This window comes from Rhineura floridana, chromosome 14 (genome assembly GCF_030035675.1).
Source record: "Rhineura floridana isolate rRhiFlo1 chromosome 14, rRhiFlo1.hap2, whole genome shotgun sequence".
Lineage (NCBI taxonomy): Eukaryota > Metazoa > Chordata > Lepidosauria > Squamata > Rhineuridae > Rhineura > Rhineura floridana.
In genome coordinates, this window is record NC_084493.1 from 14,418,149 (window position 1) to 14,439,677 (window position 21,529).

A 21,529-nucleotide genomic window follows, 5' to 3' on the forward strand; every position below is an offset into this window, starting at 1 on the left:
AACATACAATTTAAAATACAATTAAACAATACACAACCTTAAAACCTTAAAAGGCACTTAAAAATCTAAAAACAATTTAAAATAATACAAATAATAATATAAAACAATAAAAAGCCTTGTAAAGCCCAATCCTAAACACCTTCTATCCCAAAAGCCTGTCAGAATAAAAAAGTCTTTACTTGCCGACGGAAGGATGGCAAGGAGGGGGCCATTCATGCCTTCCTAGGAAGGGAGTTCCAGAACCTAGGAGCAGCCACTGAGAAGGCCCTATCTCGCGTCCCCACCTATCGCATTCATTCAATAGCATATGTAATAAACCACCCTGTTCAGATCTTATAAGTTCAGATCTGTGGCTTCCTTTATGGAATCAATCCATCTCTTGTTTGGCCTTCCTCTTTTTTCTACTCCCTTCTGTTTTTCCTAGCATGACTGTCTATTCTAGTGAATCATGACTTCTCAGTATGTGTCCAAAGTATGATAACCTCAGTTTCATCATTTTAGCTTCTAGTGATAGTTCTGGTTCTAACACCCAATTATTTGTCTTTTTCACAGTCCCTGGTATGTGCAAAGCCCTCCTCCACCACATTTCAAATAAGTTGATTTTCTTTTATCCTCTTTGATGAGGTGGCAAAACTATTTGTTCCCAGACTATACTATCTTAGATTGCGGGTAGGGGATGCATTTTCATATAACTGAATGTTTTTCCCATTTAAAAATAAAATAAAACCCTCTCTGTGCCTACAAAACAGGATGTTGGGTAGAGGAGATCTAGCCAAGCCTTTTCCATGATACACTTGGAGAAGCATTCAACGATGCCATTTCCCACTACCACCACCAGTCTTAAATGGTATAGTCCAGGAACAGTTTAACCAACTCATTTGCTGTTTTGTGTGAACTAGGATGAAGGGGTCTGTGCTGCTAAAATATATTACATCTGCGAGGGAGGTGTGTTTTCTTCCGTGATATGGGGCGGACATTATTTCCGACGCTTTTGTTTTTCTGTGGATGTTTTTTTCCATTTCATCCGTTCATTAGTAACAATGAATTGCAATGCCCATTGCAAATAAACAGTAAGCAAGCTTGGCAGTTTTGACATTTTTAGCTTTCTTTACAAAATGCAAGTAAAATAAGCATGCTAAATTAGATCACTCTCTAGGGCAGCCTTTCCCAACCAGTGTGCCTCCAGATGTTGTTGGACCACAACTCCCATCAGCCTCAGCCAGCATTGCCAATGGTCAGGAAGATGGGAGTTGTGGTCCAACAACATCTGGAGGCACACTGGTTGGGAAAGGCTGCTCTAGGGCAAGGGTAGCCGATGTGGCGCCTTCTAGATGTTGCTGGACTACAGCTCCCATTATCCTTGACTATTGGTGATACTGACTAGGACTGATGGAAGTTGTAGCCTGACAACATCAGGAGGGCTGCCCTTGCTCTAATCTATTCTGATGCAAATGAAGAAAATTTTCCAATTCGACATTTCCCAGAAAACTAACATCACTGGATTTCGTATGCCTTAATTTGATGATGGTGTGCTTTCTCTTTTAGCAGAACAGGGACAATATGACGATTGTGACTCTCTACTGGTCAAAGTTTGAAATGTCATGCCACTATTAATGGGGAGAGGAGTTTTGCTCCTAAAGGGTGGCAACACTAGAGCACCTGTGCTCATCTCCTGCATAATGTTTTGCCTGGGGAAATTCCCTGTTGACACTGACAAATCCAACCGCTCAACAATTATCCTCATAAAACATGTGCATGGGAGCATGCCTGACTTCTCTCAGCTTAGCGCATGGACTCTTTCTCTCTGTGTGTACATGTGCACACGTTCATGCACACACACATCCAGGTCTTCAGATTTAGACTTGTGTGCCATTGCCGCAACATGCTCCTTGTCATGCACCCAAGTCACTTTGGCATGTATGATTTCATCTGACAGTGTAAATTTCAATGTGCTATGTAGGTAACTCTGGAGAATGGTTTGGGGCAGGTAGCTCCCATCTTTGGGGTAGATGCTTGGATTTCAATAGTTTCAATGGTTCGGCACCAGTCATTCTGGAAGCTTCACAAGTGTCTCTTTTGCTGTGACAGACTACTTGGGGGCTGGGCTCTGTGGAGCTGTAACTCACAAGAGCAGCCCCAAACACTGAGGGAGGAGGCCACCTTCTGAGTTTACCTTGGGTTCTGCCTTTTCCCTCTGGACCTTTGAAACTGATTCCCTACTTGCAGGAAGTGTTTGGTTCCTTCCATTCTTACACTTTTGATGGGAGGAAATGTGTCCGATAAAGACTATTTGATGAAAACATGTTTTTGATAAGACTTCTAATGTGGATGTTTCTGCTAGTGTGTATTTGTAGTTCAGGACTTGCAGGAATATACATAGGGCTTTGCACAAAAATAAAAAAGGGCTGTAACCCAAATAAAGATATTAAAAACGATTTCTATGATTTTCAGTCAATTTAAACTATCAATTTTATATTTGTATGTGCACAAAACTGTTTCTGAAGGAAACAGCATGCTTCCTTTTGTTTTGAAGTAGCATGGGCATACATAAAGGCAGGCATTTTCTTGGTTGCTTCTAGGCAATCTGATATAATGAGCATTCACCCCAATTCCTTTGTGCAAAGTTTGTGGGGAGGTTAGACAACATTGGATGCTGTTTACCGAGCATCCTTTCTGATCTGTGGATGCTGTTTATTGAGCATTTGTTCTCATTTGTTTGGTAGATGACGTTGCGTCAAGCAAATGTTACTCCATGCTTACTGGTACATTTTCCCATCACGTTCCTTATTGCAAAAAGTCAGATTTGGGGAGGGAAGTGAGTTTGTCGCCCGAGCGCTCCAAATCAACTTGAATTGCACCAGCTGAATTTGCTGGTATGTGAATGAACCCCGCCTGAAAATATTATTTATTTATTTTATTGCATTTATATACCATACTGCCCCATAGCCGAAGTTCTCTAGGCGGTTTACGACAATTAAAAACATCAAAAACAAATGTACACTTTTTTGTAAAAAAAAGAAAAGAAAAGGACAGTCTGGAACTGACCACAGAAGAGGCATCTCTGCTGTGTGTGAGTTGAAAAGAGAGATTGTGTTTGCCATCTAGCACCTAAGCACTTCAATTATCAATACAAATGCTAAAAATGCAATGGATTAATAGAAGCTGGGCACAGTAATCCTACGTGGTGGTTATGACAGGGGAATGATCATCCCTTCCAAAGCCATGCTGGCCAGGTTGTAAGGGGTGTGTGTCCTTTTCTTTGTTCTGATGGTTCTTAGGCTTTTTAAATATATATATAATCCCACTGGTTTTGGTAGAGCGGCATTAACTGCAGTGGGCTGTTTCCAGCTAAGTCTTATTCAGAGCACACCCACTGAAATCAGTGCTCCTAAGTTAGCTGTGTCCATTTATTTCAGTGGGTCTACTCTGAGTAAGACTAACATTGGGTGCAACCCCCAGAGCTCTTAGGCTGCCTCTGAGTTCCCCAGGAATATCCTGTTTCAAGGCCTACAGCTGATGAAACACCGCTGGGAGTAGACGTATGCCTGCCAAGCTTTCTGCGGATGCACCAGAGGCCACTGGGATGGTGGTGGCCCCATCAGTGAAGCTTTTCTTCACCCTTTCCTAACTTCTTCCAGATAGTGTAACCGGGGGTTAGGGTTACTCTGTTAAAACACTGCACCCATAGAAACTGATATCTGTGACTTTCGCTATATAAATATACAGATACGTATTTGAAAAAAAACCCTGCATTTTTTAAAAAATGTGTCTGTATTTTGCATAATTTATCCTGGTGTGCCTGTCATGGAGTTATGCAGGGCACCCAAGGTCCACCCTAGGTTGTGGAAATCTTTAGGTACCCTAACCCTGAGTTTTAAGCATGCTTTGCTTAATAGCCCATAGAGGCTGGAAACTTGCTTTAAAAAAGAAAAAAAGGGATGCAATTCTTGAACCGTATTCTGCATCCAATACCACATTCTGTATTTCTTTTCTGTGCTTCCAAAGAATCATGGCCTGTACATGGATCTGTGCATAATGGGACATTCTAACAGGGATATACATTTTGCCCAGGAAATGTGGCGTTCTTGAATATTCTTGGCTGAAGACAGGCATGCTTGGTACAGGGTGGGGGGAAATACAGTGGACAACAGGCCTGGTGGAAGAATAAACAGTAGCGTTAGACTTAGAAACCAGGGTTGAATAAACCCACCTTCAAATTCCCATTCTGCCAATGGGGCCCCCTAGGTGCCCTTTGGGCCAGTCAACCTAACCTGCTTCACAGGGTTGTTGGTGAGGATAAACGGTGCAGGAGAAAGAACCAATATGTTGTCTTGAGTGTAGGGCCGTAATTCTGTGGTAGATCATCTGCTTTACATGCAGAAGGTCTCATGTTCAATCTCCAGGTAGGGCTGGGAATATCCCCTCGCCACTAGCTAGTAGCCACGATGGCTATGCTCTGCCTTCATAGCTGGAGGCAGCATGCTTTTGAATACCAGTTCTTGGAAATTGCAGAAAAGGAGGGTGCCGTTGCACTCAGATCCTGCTTGCAGGCTTCCCATGGGCATCTGATTGGCCACTGTGAGAACAGCTGGGCTAGCAGGGGGGGGGCATTGGCCTGATCAAGCAGGTTCTTCTTCATGTACTTATGACCACAGGTTCCCCATTCCTGGTAGACAGACAGTACTGGGCTCAATGCACAAATAGTCTGACCTGGTATAAGTTAGCTCCTCATGTTCCTAACTCCTGGAGTTAGTTTGATTGCACCTTAGCGCATTCTACTGAATTTGGTACTGTATTGAAAGTCTCCTACCCAGTTTCCAGTCTGAGCAGCTGTTTGTGGATTGACAGCCTCTTTTACCTGCTTCTTGAAGTGGCAGCCCAAGAAACGGAAATGACAGCGCTGAAGCTTTCCCCATCACTTTGTCTCTGAGCCAGAACAAAGCTACAAACGGTTGCTATATTTTTACATGTCAGGCTGCTATTACAGGCAAAGGAACAGGGCCGGTGTGTGTGTGTGACAACTCCAGTGAATGTGGATGTATTTTGAAATGTTTGTTTTAAAGTGAGCCTTTCCAGGTAGTGGAGCACCTGGCCACGATCCAGCACAGAAGCACGCTTAAGCCCATTGGTTTCAATAGGCTTAAGTGTACCAAACGATGATGAATTGCGACCACAGACTCTGAATGATTTCTTTCTTTTCTCTTTCCAAAGACGCCGTGAATAGGTCTACGTTGAGCAGCCTTAAATCAGGCATGAGGTTGCCAACATTTAAATCAGCCTTTGTAGTTGTGCCTTTTCCACACAGCCTGGAAAGTATAAGAAGGAGCGGTTATGTTGATTTTGTGCTGGGGAAAACCTCACCTGATGGCTTCGATGTAATAGGATGCTGTTAATTGGCCAGTGGTTGCCAGCTGATGGGCAACACTAGGGTCATAGGAAGCTGCCTTATGCCAAGTCAGATTCGTTGGTCCATCTAGCTCAGTATTGTCTACTCTGACTGGCAGCAACGTTCCTATTTCATCCTCATAACAGCCCTGGAAGGTAGGCTGTTATTCTCATAACAGCTGTGAGGTATAGCCTGTTGGGCTCTGTAACTGGGTGAGGGATTTGAAGCCTTTTGTAGAGGGGATTGCACTCCCCCTAAAGGAGCACAGTGTGTGTGTGGGGGGGTACTCCTTAGTTCTATGCTGTCACTGTGTGCTTAGGTGGCCACAGTATCAGCTTTGGTTGGTTTGACAGCTATGGACATTAGGAACATAGGAAGCTGCCTTATGCTGAGTCAGACCATTGGTCCATCTAGCTCAATATTGTCTACACTGACTGGCAGCAGCTCTCCAGATTTTCAGTCAGGAGTCTCTCCCAGCCCTACCTAGAGATGCCGATGATTGAACTTGGGACCTTCTGCGTGCAAGGCTGATGCTCTACCACTGAGCTACAACCAATCCCATTCCTAGACAGGGATCCCTGCACACAGCAATCTATGCCCTGGTAATCTTCTAGCTAGACTATTGCAATGCACTCTACATGTGGCTGCTCTTGAAGAAATGCAGCTCCAATGGTGTTGTCTAAGATGACTGTATGAGAACATACAACACTGGTCCTGAAATATTTGCACTACATGCCTGTTCATCACTGAATCCAATCCAAGGTGCTGGTTTTAATGAATAAAGCCTTTAATGACTTAAGACTTTGCTCCTAAAGGAGTGCCTGCTCCTGTACTTTCCTATCTGTAACTTGAGATCTGCCTGGAAGGCACTTGTGCTTATGCCACCACCAGATGAGGTCTGGACTTCTAGAACTTCTAGTAGTGCCTTCTTAGTGGTGGCACCCCAGTTTCGGCACATTCTTCTAAACCCAGAGGTTAAAGTAGTGCTGATGGACTAGCTTTCAACACCAGGAGAAGACTTTTATTTCTTTCTGTCAGGTTTTTTGAATAACAATTTTGCCCTAGGTCAGGTCTGGGGAACCTTTGGCCCTCCAGATGTTGCTGAACATCAGCCCCAGCAACATGGCCAATGGACAAGGATGAAAGGAGCTGTAGTTGAGCAACATTTGGAGGGCCAAAGGTTCCCCACACCTGCCCTATGTTGTCAGAATATGATAGTTACAGGGCGGTGTATACTGAATTTTATAGAGTGATTCATTTTTGTGCAAGTTGAATTTATGTTGATGCATTTTCGTATGTTGTGACCTGCCCTGAGATTGTTTTACAGTGAAGGGTAGGAGACAAATCAATCAATCAATAAAATAAAGTTAAAAGAAGGTATTCAAGAGGGAATATAGAGGCTATTTATCACAAATCCCACCCCTTTGATCAGAATAGACTGAATCTGCAAGGAGGAAATTTTGAATTAATGTGGTGAGAACCTTTGGTGAATGGGCTTTAGTTGTTAGTAAACATTTGCAAGAGGATCTTTCCCTGTAGGCAAATCATTGCTGGATAATGTGATGCTATATTAAGTGATTATGTGGAGCCTCCACTTTAATTCCACTTCTAGCTAGGTGTTAGGAAGGAATTCTTCAGCACTGCTAAAGGGTTGTGGTGTAGAAGCAATTGTGCATGACTTACTGAAGATACGCACATTTCTTCGTATTTGATATGTGCGTGTTTGTGCAGAGCTGGAAAATAGTTCAAGCTGTTTGGTGTCAGAAGCTAATTTTTAGATGCTAGTTCAAAATCTATCTATCTATCTATCTATCTATCTATCTATCTATCTATCTATCTATCTATCTATCTATCTATCTATCTATCTATCTATCTATCTATCTATCTATCTATCTATCTATCTATCTATCTATCCTAACTAACTAACTAACTAACTAACTAACTAACTAACTAACTAACTAACTAACTAACTAACTAACTAACTAACTAACTAACTAACTAACTATCTACAGGCCCTGTGTAGGTCTGTTCCCTAAAATGTTTTCACCTTCATACTGCAAAGTCCACATGGAAAACAAAACCAAGGATCGAAAGGAAAAAGAAATTAATATAGTGTTCCTGGGGCTTTAAATAACTGAACACTTTAAAGCGCTATACAGATATAATTATTATTATTACTACTGCTACTTCAACAGCTACGAGTGGGGCCTGCAACAAAAGCATGCTCTAGTATGCTATTCTACTCAGCCAGCCGTGCCCTCCTCCATGACACTCCATTCTATTCCCCCTCCCACCTGGCTTTCCTTCCTCCAGCTTGTGAATCTGCAAACATGTATTCTCAGCTCAAGGGAGCCTGGAGATTCTGGGGATTGAACCTGTGATCTGGATACTCTGCCACTGAGCTATGGCAGTGGAAGGCTCCACCCTTGTTTCCCAAGAAGGTCAGAGCAAGGGGTGAAGCCTCCTGCCTGCGATGCAGCCAGCTGATCTTTCCCTCCTGCACTGTGGGTGGTGCTGTTTTGGCTACATAAATAACAACACTTACCCTTAAACATCAGAAACAGAAGGAATGACCCCCACACCCCAATTCTGTGCTGGTTTCCTCCTGCATCCACATTTCCTTCATTTTCATTATTCCATCCAGGTTACATTTAATTTAAAGCACTGAGAAAAATCAACTCATTTGAAATGTGGCGTTGGAGGAGAGCTTTGCGCATACCATGGACTGAGAAAAAGACAAATAATTGGGAGTTAGAACAAATTAAAGCAGAACTGTCACTAGAAGCCAAAATGATGAAATTGAAGTTATCATACTTTGGACACATCATGAGAAGACATGATTCAATAGAAAAGATAATAATGCTGGGAAAAACAGAAGGGGGTAGAAAAAGAGGAAGGCCAAACAAGAGATGGATTGATTCCATAAAGGAAGCCACAGACCTGAACTTACAAGATCTGAACAGGGTGGTTCATGACAGATGCTTTTGGAGGTCGCTGATTCATAGGGTCGCCATAAGTCGTGATCGACTTGAAGGCACATAACAACAACCTTTTATAGTATTTTCCTCCAACTCACCCCTCAATAAATGCCTTCTGCCTGGTCACAAATAGCTGCATAGTCTTTCCTTTCCCAAATCACGTTTGTGATGATGCAGTAATTTTGCACCGGAGCATGTCAGAGTTTTGAAAGCCCTTCTTCTTGACATGGTACTCTTTAAAAAAATTCTTCCCTTCCTTGGCTATAAGCGTTTCTTGTCGCTATTAGCATCTGCAATGTAATTCTCTTTGGTGAGACTTTGTTTCTTTCTTGGCACACATATTGCATCATACCGTTTGTGGCAATTTGTCCCCCTTTGTCTCTTGAAAAGTTTGAGCCTGGTTTTGAACATGTTAACATGAAGATTTCCCTGAAATTCTGAAGACGGTGGAGGCTGGTCCATTGGGGCGAGTGGAGCACTGCCCCACCAAGCTCAGTCTGCCCTCAGCTAGTCCCTACATGCCTGTCTTCTTACTGTCAGTTTTTTCTTCCCCCTTAGTCTCAGTGTTGCCCTTGTAGAACTCAGCAGGGGAAAGGATGGGGGCAAAACTAGAATGAGTTGGCTCTGCCTGTCATGGGCTCTGGCTTCACCTACTGTTGGGCTCCCTGGCTTCTGCCCTACATGTCCCAGGGGCACCAGCCACCACTGCCTGGAGAGCTACTACTGGTCAGTGTAGATCACGGACACGTGGGGGGGGGGACCTCAGGGCCGTGAACAAAATGTGGCACTCTGGGCCTCTCTTTCTGGCCCTCAGGACTCTCTTTATGTCCTGGATCCTTAATAGAAAAGAAATGGTAAACATTCAGGGCTCATCTACATGGGAGCATTTCTTCGTAGCAAATACACTGCTTTTACCTTCATTATTGATTTGCACCGTCCGCAATTCCTGCTCAATGGCAGCTGCCGATTAGTTTTTCCCATTCACACAAATAGGTGTTCCTCTGGGAAGGATTAGTGTCGCTGTTTCCTCGTGGCCCCGCCCTCTAATTATACATTTCCACTCCCTCTCGTTGCTAGGTGACTGAATATGCTCAGTCTTTTCTACCAGCTGTAGTAGGTTCCTTTAAAAAAACAACAGCACTGTTTGCAGCAACATAAAAAAGGACAGTGGAATGGAAGAGAGCAGCCAGAAGTTGCTTGTCAGGAAACAAAATGAAAGACGGGTGGAAGAGACAGTGGGCGTAGAGAGAACGATTGACACACCCACCTAAAAGGATTGGAGCAAAGCCTCTGCAACCACTAGAGAAATGGAGTGGAGACATTTTTTCCCCTTTCCTTTTCATATTATCAGCAGATTGGGTTAGTACAGATTTACAGGAGGAAAACTGCATGATCACTTCTGTTTCCGGTAACGTCATGTGAACCATGCAGATTTAAAGGAGATGTAAGTAGCAGCAAACACACAGTAAACCACTGTGTAGATGAGCCCTCAGTCTTTCACACACAAAGACCAATTCTTCCTCCTGAAAGCTAGTTTTATGCCCAAGTCTGTTTGTGTTCTTCATTAAGAAAACATAACAGCTAAAAATTCAGACTGTGTCAAGTCACTTTCTGTAAGAAGAAGAATGTGGCCCTCCAGGCATCTCAATCTGGCCCCTAGGATGCTCTCCTCCCCTGGCCCACATTCCTTTTTCCCAGGTCTCAGGCCCTCCCTGAGTGATTTTGCCCAGCTGGAAATGTCCCTTGCTTGCCTGGATGGAGAGAGATGTGTGTAGGAGCCTCTGACTTTTACATGGCTGGAATGTATCTATGGTACAAAGGTAACAGTCATAGCTGTTGTTCCACCCACTTCTGCCTCTGGCCCCGCCCATGCAGCCCTGGGAAGGTTGCCCACAGTGGAGGTTGGTCCATTAGGACAAATGGGGCATTGCCCCACCAGCCTTAGAATTATGTCCAATGCTCGTCTTATTCAGAAACTAACAGACTTGACGGAGTCCTAATAATTTCAGGGGGGTCTGCTCTGAGTAGGGCTTAGTTGGATACAGTTCTTTGGAGACAACCTCAGCCAGCCCCAGCCTTCCTTCCTTCCTACTTACAATTAGTGCAGGGGGCGGCCTGGCCTGCCAGGTTTCTCCTCCTCCTCAGGCTCTGCCTGGCATTGACTCTGGCTCCACTTACTGTTGAATTTTTAGCCATTATGTTGGGCTCCCTGCCTTCCGCCCCACCAGTCCCAATGGGCTCCAGTCACCACTGGTTGCCCATGAGGCAATCTTGCTGAACAATCTTCTCCTCATCCGGTGTCGGAAATCCTCCAGATGACTGTCGATAAATGAATGCTGGGGACCTTTAACATCCTTTCCCCACACATGGATTTTTGGGCTATTGTTTCCATCCAAATTTTGACAACGAAGGGCATCACAGAGGGACGGGAAATAATTTTAAACTGAAGACTTCAATAGAATTATAAAACTAGTTGCCCTGTGGGGGCACTATTTAGGGAAGGTGGGAGGCAGTCCCCCTTCCCTTGTGTTTCAAACCATTTCTGATTATTCTTCAGGGACATCTATATCCAGGGGTATAGTGGTCCAGGGTTGGGGTGTGTGTGTCATAGATCCGTTACTGTTTTTGAGAGCTGTCCTGCCTGAACTCGAAGAACTCAGACATGTCTGTGGTTTTTTTCTTTTATTGAAGTAAGAGGAAGTTTCAATTCAGTGTGCTTCATGAATTTACCAATGGCATACTCAGAACTCGGCATATCTCTATGGCTAACTAGGCACAACTTTGCTGCACTGAGACGTTGACTCAGCAACTACCCCTCCCAACTCGACTTAAGTAAGGCTGGGCAGGCACCTTACTTGCGTGTACTAACTCACTGTTGGGAGCACACTCGCGGAGCGAAGGCTTCAGTGGTGTCTGTTGACTCTCCCGCCGCATTCGCCTCCTGGTGTGCGGCAAAGGCGAAGCCCCGTCACCGTCCCATCTTCCCCCTCAGAGGGAGGCGGGCTGCCTGCGGGCAACACAGATGTAGGGAGAGGGGAAGGATCAGGCTGGGAAACAACCAACTGGCCAGGTTGACTCTTCACAGGGCTATCTCGAGCTGCTGGGGTTGAGCTGTCAAAGGCCAGAGTGTGGGCACCTTCTGAGTCCAACTCCCTGCTCGGCCCTTCAGTGTCTCGAAACCTGCTCTAAGTCCTCCTCCGCTTCGTTCTTGTCAGTCCACCCCCCTACAGCAGGGCCCACAACAAGAGCAGGGTCTCAGCCAGGTCCCTGTGTCTTAGCCAATCAACATGAAAAGGGAGTGTGGTAGCCACTGAGGAGAGCCCTTGTCCTTTTGTGCGGATTGGAGCCGATCAGGGCGCAAGGAGGTGAGTCAGCCACTGAGAAGACTCTTCTCAGTAGCTAACACAAAGCCTCTCCTCTCATGCAGATTGGCTGCTAGGGACGTCTGTGGTAGTGGGGTGTGGATTTGCAAGATGACAGGGAGATGACAATGGAGCAGAGGGAAAGGGGGCGTGGCATAACTATCACGAAGAGATCCTGCACTTCTGAATTTGCCACTACACTACTGCCTATATCTTTCACTATCTGGCTGCCGCTGCACTCTCTTCTTGCTATACAAAACTAAACAGATTTTTCTTGAATGATGAGAATGCAGCTGCCTGCAGTGGCTCGCTGCAGGTGGCCAGGAAGCAGGAGATGGGGGCTTGAGCCTCACCAGGGGGAAATGGGGAAATGCCCCTCTTTATAATAGCTCAGTGGTAGAGCAACTGCTTTGCATGCAAAAGGCCCAAGGTTCAGTTCCCAGCACCTCCACATAGGGCTGCTGCCTGAACCCCTGAAGAGCTGCTGCCAGTCAGTGTAGACAGTATTGAGCGAGATGGACCAGTGGGTCTGACTCAGAATGACGCCGCTTCCTCTGCGGCCATCAGGGGTTCCCAAGGTGTGGTCCGTGGACCACTGGTGGTCCGTGAGCTTCATGCAGGTGATCCATGGCATGTTTGCATTAAATAATCATATTTAATGCCTTAAATGAAACAGTCATATTCAGTGTAATTGTATTTCTATTCCTTCTTTTATTTCTTGCATTGCGTTTTATTGGATTACAATTGGAATTCTAGACAGCTCATTTCTATAAGAGAAACCAAAGAAGCAATACATTGCAATTGCTACAGCAGACTGAAAAATTAGTAAGTGGTCTGCCAAGACCCTCAAGAATTTTCAAGTGGTCCATGGAAGAAGACAAAGTTTGGGGACTGCTGCATTATACAATCGAACAGGCACGTGTCAGTTCAGTACAGCCCTCGTGTAAATTAGTTCTAACCATTCCTAGTCTTCTTCGTTATTTTATTGATGACAGTCCTTGCATCCATACTAAAACCAACATGGAACGGGTGGATGGCATTTCTATATCCAGGGACAGCTGCGTGTTTAGGTTGTGAAATTTTGCATGGAATTATCCCATTTTTCTACAACTTCTCGGAAACTCTCCCTCTCTCTTTCTCCTGCCAAAAGCAAGGAACGAACGTGAAAGAGGAATTCCACGATGGTTCGGGAGAGTGCAATAAGCTTGTTTGCATTGCAGAGTAAAATGTAATAGCTAATTACATCTTAGTTAACTCTCTTCTAGCAACAGCTGTTAGGAGGGGTCTTTTCAAGCTACATTTATTTTTAGTATGCTTTAAAGAACCTATCTCCAGAGCTTGGAAAAATTACTTTTTTTGAACTACAACTCCCATCAGCTCAATCCAGTGGCCATGCTGGCTGGGGCTGATGGGAGTTGTAGTTAAAAAAAGTAACTTTTCCAAGCTCTGCCTGTCTCTATATGTATCTATGTTTTATTGCTTCTCACCACCCCCTGCAAAAAAGAAAAGGATTAACAGCAAGTGATGCACGTTGAAAATATTTATTTATTTAAATGAAAGGTGTCTTGGCCATACAGGTATTGGCAATTGAATCTAGGAATGCCTGAAAATGCTAGTACTGGCAGTGTGTGCATTTAAAGCACATTTAAAACATGATTTGCCCCAAAGAACCCTGGGAGCTGTAGTTTGTAAAGGTTGCTGCGGATTGTAGCTCTGTGACGGGTAAACTATATACCATACTTCATGGTAAGCAGTATTCAGAGGGGGTTTACCATTGCCTCCCTCTGAGGCTGAGAGGCAGTGACTGGCCCAAGGTCACCCAGTGAGCTTCATGGCTGTGTGAGGATTCGAACCCTGGTCTCCCAGGTCATAGTCCAACACCTTAACCACTACAACACACTGGCTAACTTATCATTAAAACACAACAATTTGTATCCGTTGGTTAAAATATATAAAACCAGAGTCAGATGTAGATGCTGTTTCAGCCGTATGCAAATCTTCCTAAAGAGAGGATATGTTCCAACTCAGATATTTCCCCCTTCCAACTTTACAGACAAGTTTCTATATGGCGGCCTCATTTCTGCCATATCGAAATGTAGGGTTGTGGAACTACCCTCCCCATTTTATTTACGCAATCTATAAATGTAGACCAAATTAAATAAAAATTATTTCATTTTGTCTGTCCTCTCATTATGCTTGCAGGTGAAACTATGAGAAAAGTTGTGTCTGTTGAAATTCCCCCTTCTGTTCCATGAGGAGCTGTGCTCTTTTGCATCCCGTCAACTTCATCCATCAAATTGTTGCTCATTTCTCTCTTCTTGTTGTTTTAGTAGCACTTAGAAGGCCAGGCCAGATGGAAGGTGGCATATTACGAGACACAGCAGAACCGGCTGTCATTTTTAGCCCAGCAACAACCTCTCTCAACTGCTAGGAGGACACATCGCCACAGTGAGATGGGCGATGATTGAAACAGCACGCAGCCCATTGATTTGCGAGTCTCTTGGAGGCGTGCTTTAATGGGTCACCATTTCTTCCCCTTAGCAGCTGATTGAATTGCATCCAGCTGAATTCCAGGAGCTGAGCAGCAGCTATGTGGTGTTGTATTAAGAGAAATACTAATCGCTGCAGGATTATTTTGCAGATGTCAATAATGCACACCGTGTACCCGCATCTGACGTACAAGGAAGCTACCTGGCTTTCTAGAAAAGTCCAAATCATGCTGAGTGGTTTGAAGCAAAACATCCTCCGCCACCCTTTTTGCACTTGCATGAATCCTGGGCAGGAGGCCAAATGGAAAAGGGGGGGAAAGGGAGCCTACCAGGGCCCACCAGCGTAAGAAGAGTGGATGTGTCTCATCTCTAGTGTGCATGCATGTAAATGGATGTGCAAGAACACCTCGTGTTGTGTCCAATGCTAGTCCTAACTTAGAGTAGACCCAAAGGCCCTCTCAGCCTTGGAGCCAGCTCTGCCACGTACGTCCATATGGAACCGCATCAGAGAACCTACACTAGGGGAAGGGCCGTAGCTCAGTGGCAGAGCATGTGCTGTTTTGCATGCAAAAGGTCCCAGGCCTACTTCTAGGTGAAAGTGCCTAAAAGAACTACATCAGAGGACCTGCACTAGGAGGAAGGGCCATAGCTCAGTGTGGCAGAACATGTGCTTAGCATGCAAAAGGTCCCAGGTTCAATCCCTGGTATCTCTAGGTAGGGCAGGCAATATCTACTGTCTGCAACCCTATCTACAGTCAATGTAGGCAACCCTGAGCTGGATGGACCAATGGCCTGACTCAGTATAAGGGTGGTAGCTGTAGCTCAGTGGAAAAGCATCTGCTTTGCACGCAGAAGGTCCCAGGTTCAATCCCTGGCATCTCCAGTTTAAAAGGACCAGGTATCAGTGAAAGGCTGGTTGCTTTGGAAGGGCTGTGGCTCAGTGGGAAAGCATCTGCCCTGGCATCTCCGGGTTGGGCTGGGCGAGCATCCTGCCTGAAAACCTGGGGAGCTCCTCTCAATCAGTGTAGAGGCTGAGCTAGAAGGACCATTGGTCTGGTTTGGCAGAAGTCTACTATGTTCCCATGGAGTTCCTCTGAGAGCCTCATAACCATCGTGGGTGGGGCTAGGTGCAAAAGGGGACAGCGGAAAGGATGTGCCTTTTGCCTTTGAGCAGTAGGTTACATTCCAGCCCTGCAAAAGCTCATAGATGGGCCCCTGGCCTGATCCAGCAGGCTGTTCTTAAGTTCTTGCAAGTTAGATCTTTCTGCACACACCGCAAGTCTCCATCCTGCTTGCAGGCAAGCAAGGGGCATTATCACCAAAGGGACCTTCCAGCCAGGGAAAAGCACTAAAGGAGGGTATGGCCTATGGAAGAGGGTGTGGCTTTGGGAGAGTTCTGAGGGCCAAAGTAAAAGGCCTGGAGGGCCGCATTCAGCATCCAGGCCTGAGGTTCCCTGCCTCTGCTATTCTCACTGACCTGGGAGTAAGTCCCATTGAACTCATGAGCAGACATGAGAACTCAAGAAGAGCCTGCTGGATCAGGTCAGTGGCCTGTCTAGTCCAGCATCATGTTCTCACAGTGGCCAACCAGATGCCTATGGGAAGCCTATATGCAGGACCTAAGCACAACAGCGCTTTCCCCCCCTTGTGATTTGCAATGACTGGCATGCAGAGATATACTGCCTCCGACAGTGGAGGTAGAACACAGCCATTGAGGCTAGTAGCCTTATCCATGTATAGGACTGCCCTGCAAAAATAATCCTAGCAATCTTAATGCACTTTGGAACTGATACACAAGGTACATATATGGAAAAGTTACTTTTCTGAACTACAACTCCCATCAGGCCCAGCCAGCATGGCCACTGGATTGGGCTGGTGGGAGTTGCAGTTCAAAAAATTGACTTTTCCAAGCTCTGCATATATGCTTCTTAGTAAAAATAAAGTTGTGAAGCTATATTCTTTTTTCAGTTTGCAATTTCACAAGCAAAATATTCTAAGATAATTGTGTATTTCTTTCCTTTTTTTAAAGGTGTGCTTTGATTGACACTTGAAACAACAACAGCAGCAGTTTTACATCATCACAACAGTGAAAACGGCTTTGCTCTAATAGTTTTTTGTAATGAAGGCAAGGGGTGGAGGAAAAGCGAGTCTAAGAAGCTGTATTTTTTTTTTCTGAGAGAAAAAGCAGGAGCCACAAACACATCTTAATGGCACATATAAATCCCGAAAAGGCCTTCATGAAGTAATAGTGACTGTAGTAGTTGTACCAAATTAGATTAAAGAGCTACATTTGGTTCTAATATAGATTCAAAAGGACCGTCGGCTTCCTGTTTAAATCCACTTATTTTGAACTGAATGGAGTTCAAACATAATGCCATTGTGTATCTGACGTTTATCTTAATTGAAAACAACTGAGAAGCATTATTAGCAATGTGCAAACTTTGAGGCATAGGTAATTTTTTAAAAAACCCTCTGCCTTCTCTAAAGTGCTGTGTTCGTTCTGGATTAGAAGAAAGTTATTATTCTGAGTGTTTTGCATGATGAAGCGCCCTGCTTCCCAGTTCTGAAGAAAAGGTGACACCCTCATCACAAGGCATAAACGTTCCCCATTAAAGGGCATCTGTTGTGGGTCAGTCATCATCACCCAGGACAGCTGGATTCATGGCAGCATGGGTGAATCTGTCGAGTTTGGTTTCTGTCTTTTTCCCAGTCTTAAGTTCAGATCACATTTCCGCATCAATTAGCAATTTTTTAAAAACAGTCCTCATGTAAATTCATGTTCTCCTGATAGACACATTTTATATGCAATTTTGCCTACTTGTATATCTTTTTCAGAGCTTGGAAAAGTTACTTTTTTTGAACTACAACTCCCATCAGCCCAATCCAGTGACCATGCTGGCTGGGGCTGATGGGAGTTGTAGTTTAAAAAAAGTAACTTTTTCAAGCTCTGATCTTTTTTCATATCATTTTTCCCAATGCACTTTTGTATGTTATTTTCACTATATGTGTTTTTCTATATGTGCATTTTTATGCACAATGTACCCTTGTATGTGCATTTTTTAATACATTACTTGGCTGGGGAATGGTACAGTAGGGCCCCGCTCATACGGCAGGTTCTGTCTTGGACCGCCGCCATAAAGCGAAATCTGCTGTAAAGCGGAACGCATTGACTAACATTGTCTAAAATGGTGCCTGACACCTGAAAAATGCAGTAAAAGTGGAACAAGCACCGTAGGAGCGGGGCCTTTCTGCAATTGACAACTGCCGTATTGGTGGAATGCTGCAAAGCGGAGCGCCGCAAAGCAGGGCCCTACTGTATTGCAAAAATTCAGAGATGTGCGAATTTTGAAGGATGGCTGTGTTTTGCTTCACGTATTGTTTCAGAAAGAGCAAATTAGGTAAGGTTGCCTTGAAATGTGAACTGAATCAGATTTCTCCTCCATCTCTAGATTTGTCACAGCCCTCCTCTTCCCCAGCCCCTTGTAGTGACTTCATCTTTGTGGCTAAATTAATCACTAGGAGCAGTGCCACCACTTTGTTTAATTCACATTTGAAAAGCTGACAGTATCTGTACTGGAGTTCAACAGAATCATGTCGTACACCTCTTCCAGGGCTGTACCACTTCAGGTGGGGGTGGGTGGGGAGTCACATGTTGAGTGCATAGAAGGAAGAAGTGCCCTGACCTCCTCTTCTCCCTGAAACCTACTAATTTTTAGATCCAAGAAGTTTTCTTTAGGTGGCAGGACATTCAAATACGCAGTCCCTTCTGCAGCCTGAAGTGGTGATGTCCTAACCCCTGTATCCTGCAGCGATGATGTCATTGAGGCTGTGTATACATCATATCTTTGAAGCACCCCCCCCCAAATACTGGGGACTGTAGTTTATCCCTCATAGACCTACAATTCAGAGCACCCTTAACAAACTAAAGTTCCCAGGATTCTTTTTTTAGGGTGTGTGCTTTAAATATATGGTGTGTATACAGCTAGAGTCTGAGGCTGAAGAGGCACCACCTACAGAGCTGGACCACGTTCAGGCCTCTGATCCATCTGATGGAGATCAGGGGACCACTATACCTGAGGCTGTCAGGCAGGAGCCCCAGAAGAATCTCCTGCACCATGAGGGTCTCTAGAGCATGGCCAGAGCCAGAACCCACCGACAGGCACCTTCCCCTGAGGAACCAATGCCTTGCTGGTCCAGTGGCACAGAATGCCAGGCAGGAGGCTATGGAACAGAGAAGTGCCTGTGAGGGTTGGCCCTTTAAGACTCTGAATTTCTCCATAAGGGGTGTTGGTGGAGCCTAGGAGAGGTAGTCTGGAGACAGGGGCTTGAAAGGCTAACCTCCGTTGGAGCAAGTTGCTCACTCGGAACTATCTGTGGTCCTGCAACATCTGACCTGCCTTGCTGCCTTCTCTATGGGCTCCGGCATGGGGCCAGAATGGAAAAGGGGCAGCCAGAGCTGGTTCCAGGATTGAGGGATCCCATGTCAAAGTTCCTTCTGTTGGACCTCTTCCTATCTCAGGCTACATTCAGGCAGCATTTTATTCTGTTTTCCTGACGTTTCTTAATTTTCACATTTTTTTCTGATTTTTCACGCAATACTTCTGGACATCTAGAAGAATTTAGCAGAAGTTCAGCACTCATTTCCGTGTTAGAAAAAAAAATCTGTTTGCAACCCCTGTAACCTAGAAAATGGTTGGAGTTTTGCGCTGTAATTTCCCTGTGGTTTTCATGGATCATGCCACCACCACTCCCATGATGAAATTTGGGGCGGTATCCCAGCATGCAGTTCTTGCCCTCTGTTATCATGGGTGAATCATGGGGAAACGGAAGTGTGCATGGACATAAAGGATCTGTGTGTGGAGGTGGTGACATGTCCTATGGCATCCACTGTTGTGTCACACCATCCTCACTGGTGTGACTGAAATGCAGTGTGATATGGTGGCATGTTGATCAAATATCCACAGTTCCATAATGCAACAGGTAAAACAGTATGCAAGGAACATACGAAACCGGGACAGAAGTGCTAGCATTATAACCAGGAAAACTAACTCTGAATCAGTTCTGGATGCTAGGTTTTTAAAAAAATTATAACCTTTTTATTAAACATTTAGATATATAGAAATAAAACCTATAAAGAACAGAGTACAAAATACAAAAATATTGGTATAAGAAGGGTTGGGGCATAGCTTTGATTGAAAAGTTGACAAATAAAATAAAATTAGCTAGGGGAATGAGGAACAGTTTTGGATCAGAATTGATTTATTTATTTATTAGATTTATATCCCACCCTTCCTCCCAGTACGAGCCCATTTTTTTTAATGTATGTGAATAAAAAAAAAATTATGTAAATCTACCATTTCAGTATGGTGCTTTGTGGAATGCACAGTTGTTTCTTGCTGTAGTAATATTAAGGAGAACAGCAACATTTACTATCTTTGTAATGTGCTCTGTAGAGAGTAATTCTTGTCTGAGGTGCTGCTGAGTATTGATTCTCAGTTCAGAGGATGGAATCTTTGACCTTTAGGAAGTTAGAACCTTAGAAACTCTGAGGGAGCGCTTAGCAAAGTACTGTATAGCGGTGGTGCCTGACCTGTGTTAGTGGCTGGACTCCTTGGCCATAGACTTGTGGCATGCAGCTGGAAAGCCATCATTTTAAATTGCTCAAAATACCCCAGAGAAACTACACTGTGCACTCTGGGGCATCATGGGAATTCTAACATGGTAGCTTCCCAGACCCAATTGCCTGATATGGAGGGCCCAGGGTAGGTGCCAGCATCAGTGAGCCCCGCTGGGGCCCTGGCAGCTGCCCAAGGATACCGGGTGCTGACACCAGCCTGGACTCACTGAAGTGAGCAAGGAGCAGGCCCTACTCTGGCTGAGGCCATGCACAGTCTTTGCCCTAAACTTACTGGGAACAGAGTTTGGTCCTTTAAAAAACCAAACACACACCCTCATTTCATTTAAATACAGGGCTATAGCAGGACAGAATTCTTCTTTGTGGCATTGTGAAGAATATCTTTCTCTGGCGTTCAGTGCTTCCCCACTATGTCAGAGGAGTTAATGGCAGATGTGGCTGTGAAAAAGCACTCTGTATTTTTAGACAACCTTTAATTAAGATGCTTTGTATGGTGTGCAGGCCCAAATAATATGCTGCCACTTGCAAGCTGTCAGCAGGGAGAGAGGGTACAAAGCATCTACAAGCAGGCCGCCTTTTATTCTCCTAATCGGAAAGTCAGTTTAGGAAGCCTTAGCCCATGACAATAAGTGTCTTTTCACAGGAGAGGCTAAATTTACAGCACACTGTTTATTAGGGTAAATCCTCAGCAAATCTCTTTTTGAATGGATTTTAATTTTATGTAATATTTTCACTTTAGGGTGAAAAGAGGCTATGTTTCAAAATGTGATGGCGCTTGGGAGCTTGGGTAGGGGAAACCTGGGTTCTTCAGTTGTCTTTATTTACCAGGGGCAGACAGTGTGGTATAGTGGTAAGAGTGTCAGACTAGGACCAGGGAGATCAGGGTTCAAATCCCTATAATCCATGTACCTCTCATGGGATGACCTAGGGTCTGTCACTGTCTCTCAATTTCACCTGCCTCATAGGGTTGTTGTGAGGATAAAAGGGAGTCGGGGAGAATCATGCATGTCACTCTGAGCTTCTTGGAGGAAAGATGGGACATAGATGTAACAATAACAATTAAATACTACTAATACTACTAATAGACCTACGGCCATACTACCCTGAACACGCCTGATCTTGTCTGATTTCGGAAGCTAAGCAGGGTCAGGCCTGGCTAGTACTTGGATGGGAGACCGCCTGGGAATACTGGGTGCTGTAAGCTTAGAGAAAGGCAATGGTAAACCACCTCGGAATACCTCTTATCATGAAAACCCTAGGAATATATCCAAAAAGATTCATAGGATGTAATTGACTTGAAGGCATATAACAACTATACTGCTAATACATTGATTACCTAATCTGCACTTTCCTGACTAGCTAAATAAAACAATACACGAAATGCGATTATCCTTAGACATTCACACTTTTTTGAAGCTTGTGATGCTCCAACCAAAGGATGTGCACAAGAAAGAGCATTAAAGGGGAAAGTGTGCACAAAAACGTTGCCTTTCTCAGTAAACATACAAAAATGCATTGTATTAGGGGAATTCACTCGCAACAATGCATGTTTTGGCAAAAGTATGAATGAAAACATGTATGTTAAGAGAAATGAGCACTAGAACACTGATGATTTTACTGGTAACTTTTTAAAAATTGCAAAGTGATAGGGCAAATTGAATGTAAGAATAGAAAAACAA

At 44.4% G+C, this 21,529-nt stretch overlaps 1 pseudogene; it reads left to right on the top strand.

The window, feature by feature from the left end:
• Positions 1-20,935: 20,935 nt before the first annotated feature.
• LOC133370148 (5S ribosomal RNA) lies at positions 20,936-21,054 on the top strand (annotated as a pseudogene).
• The last annotated feature ends 475 nt before the right edge of the window (positions 21,055-21,529 follow it).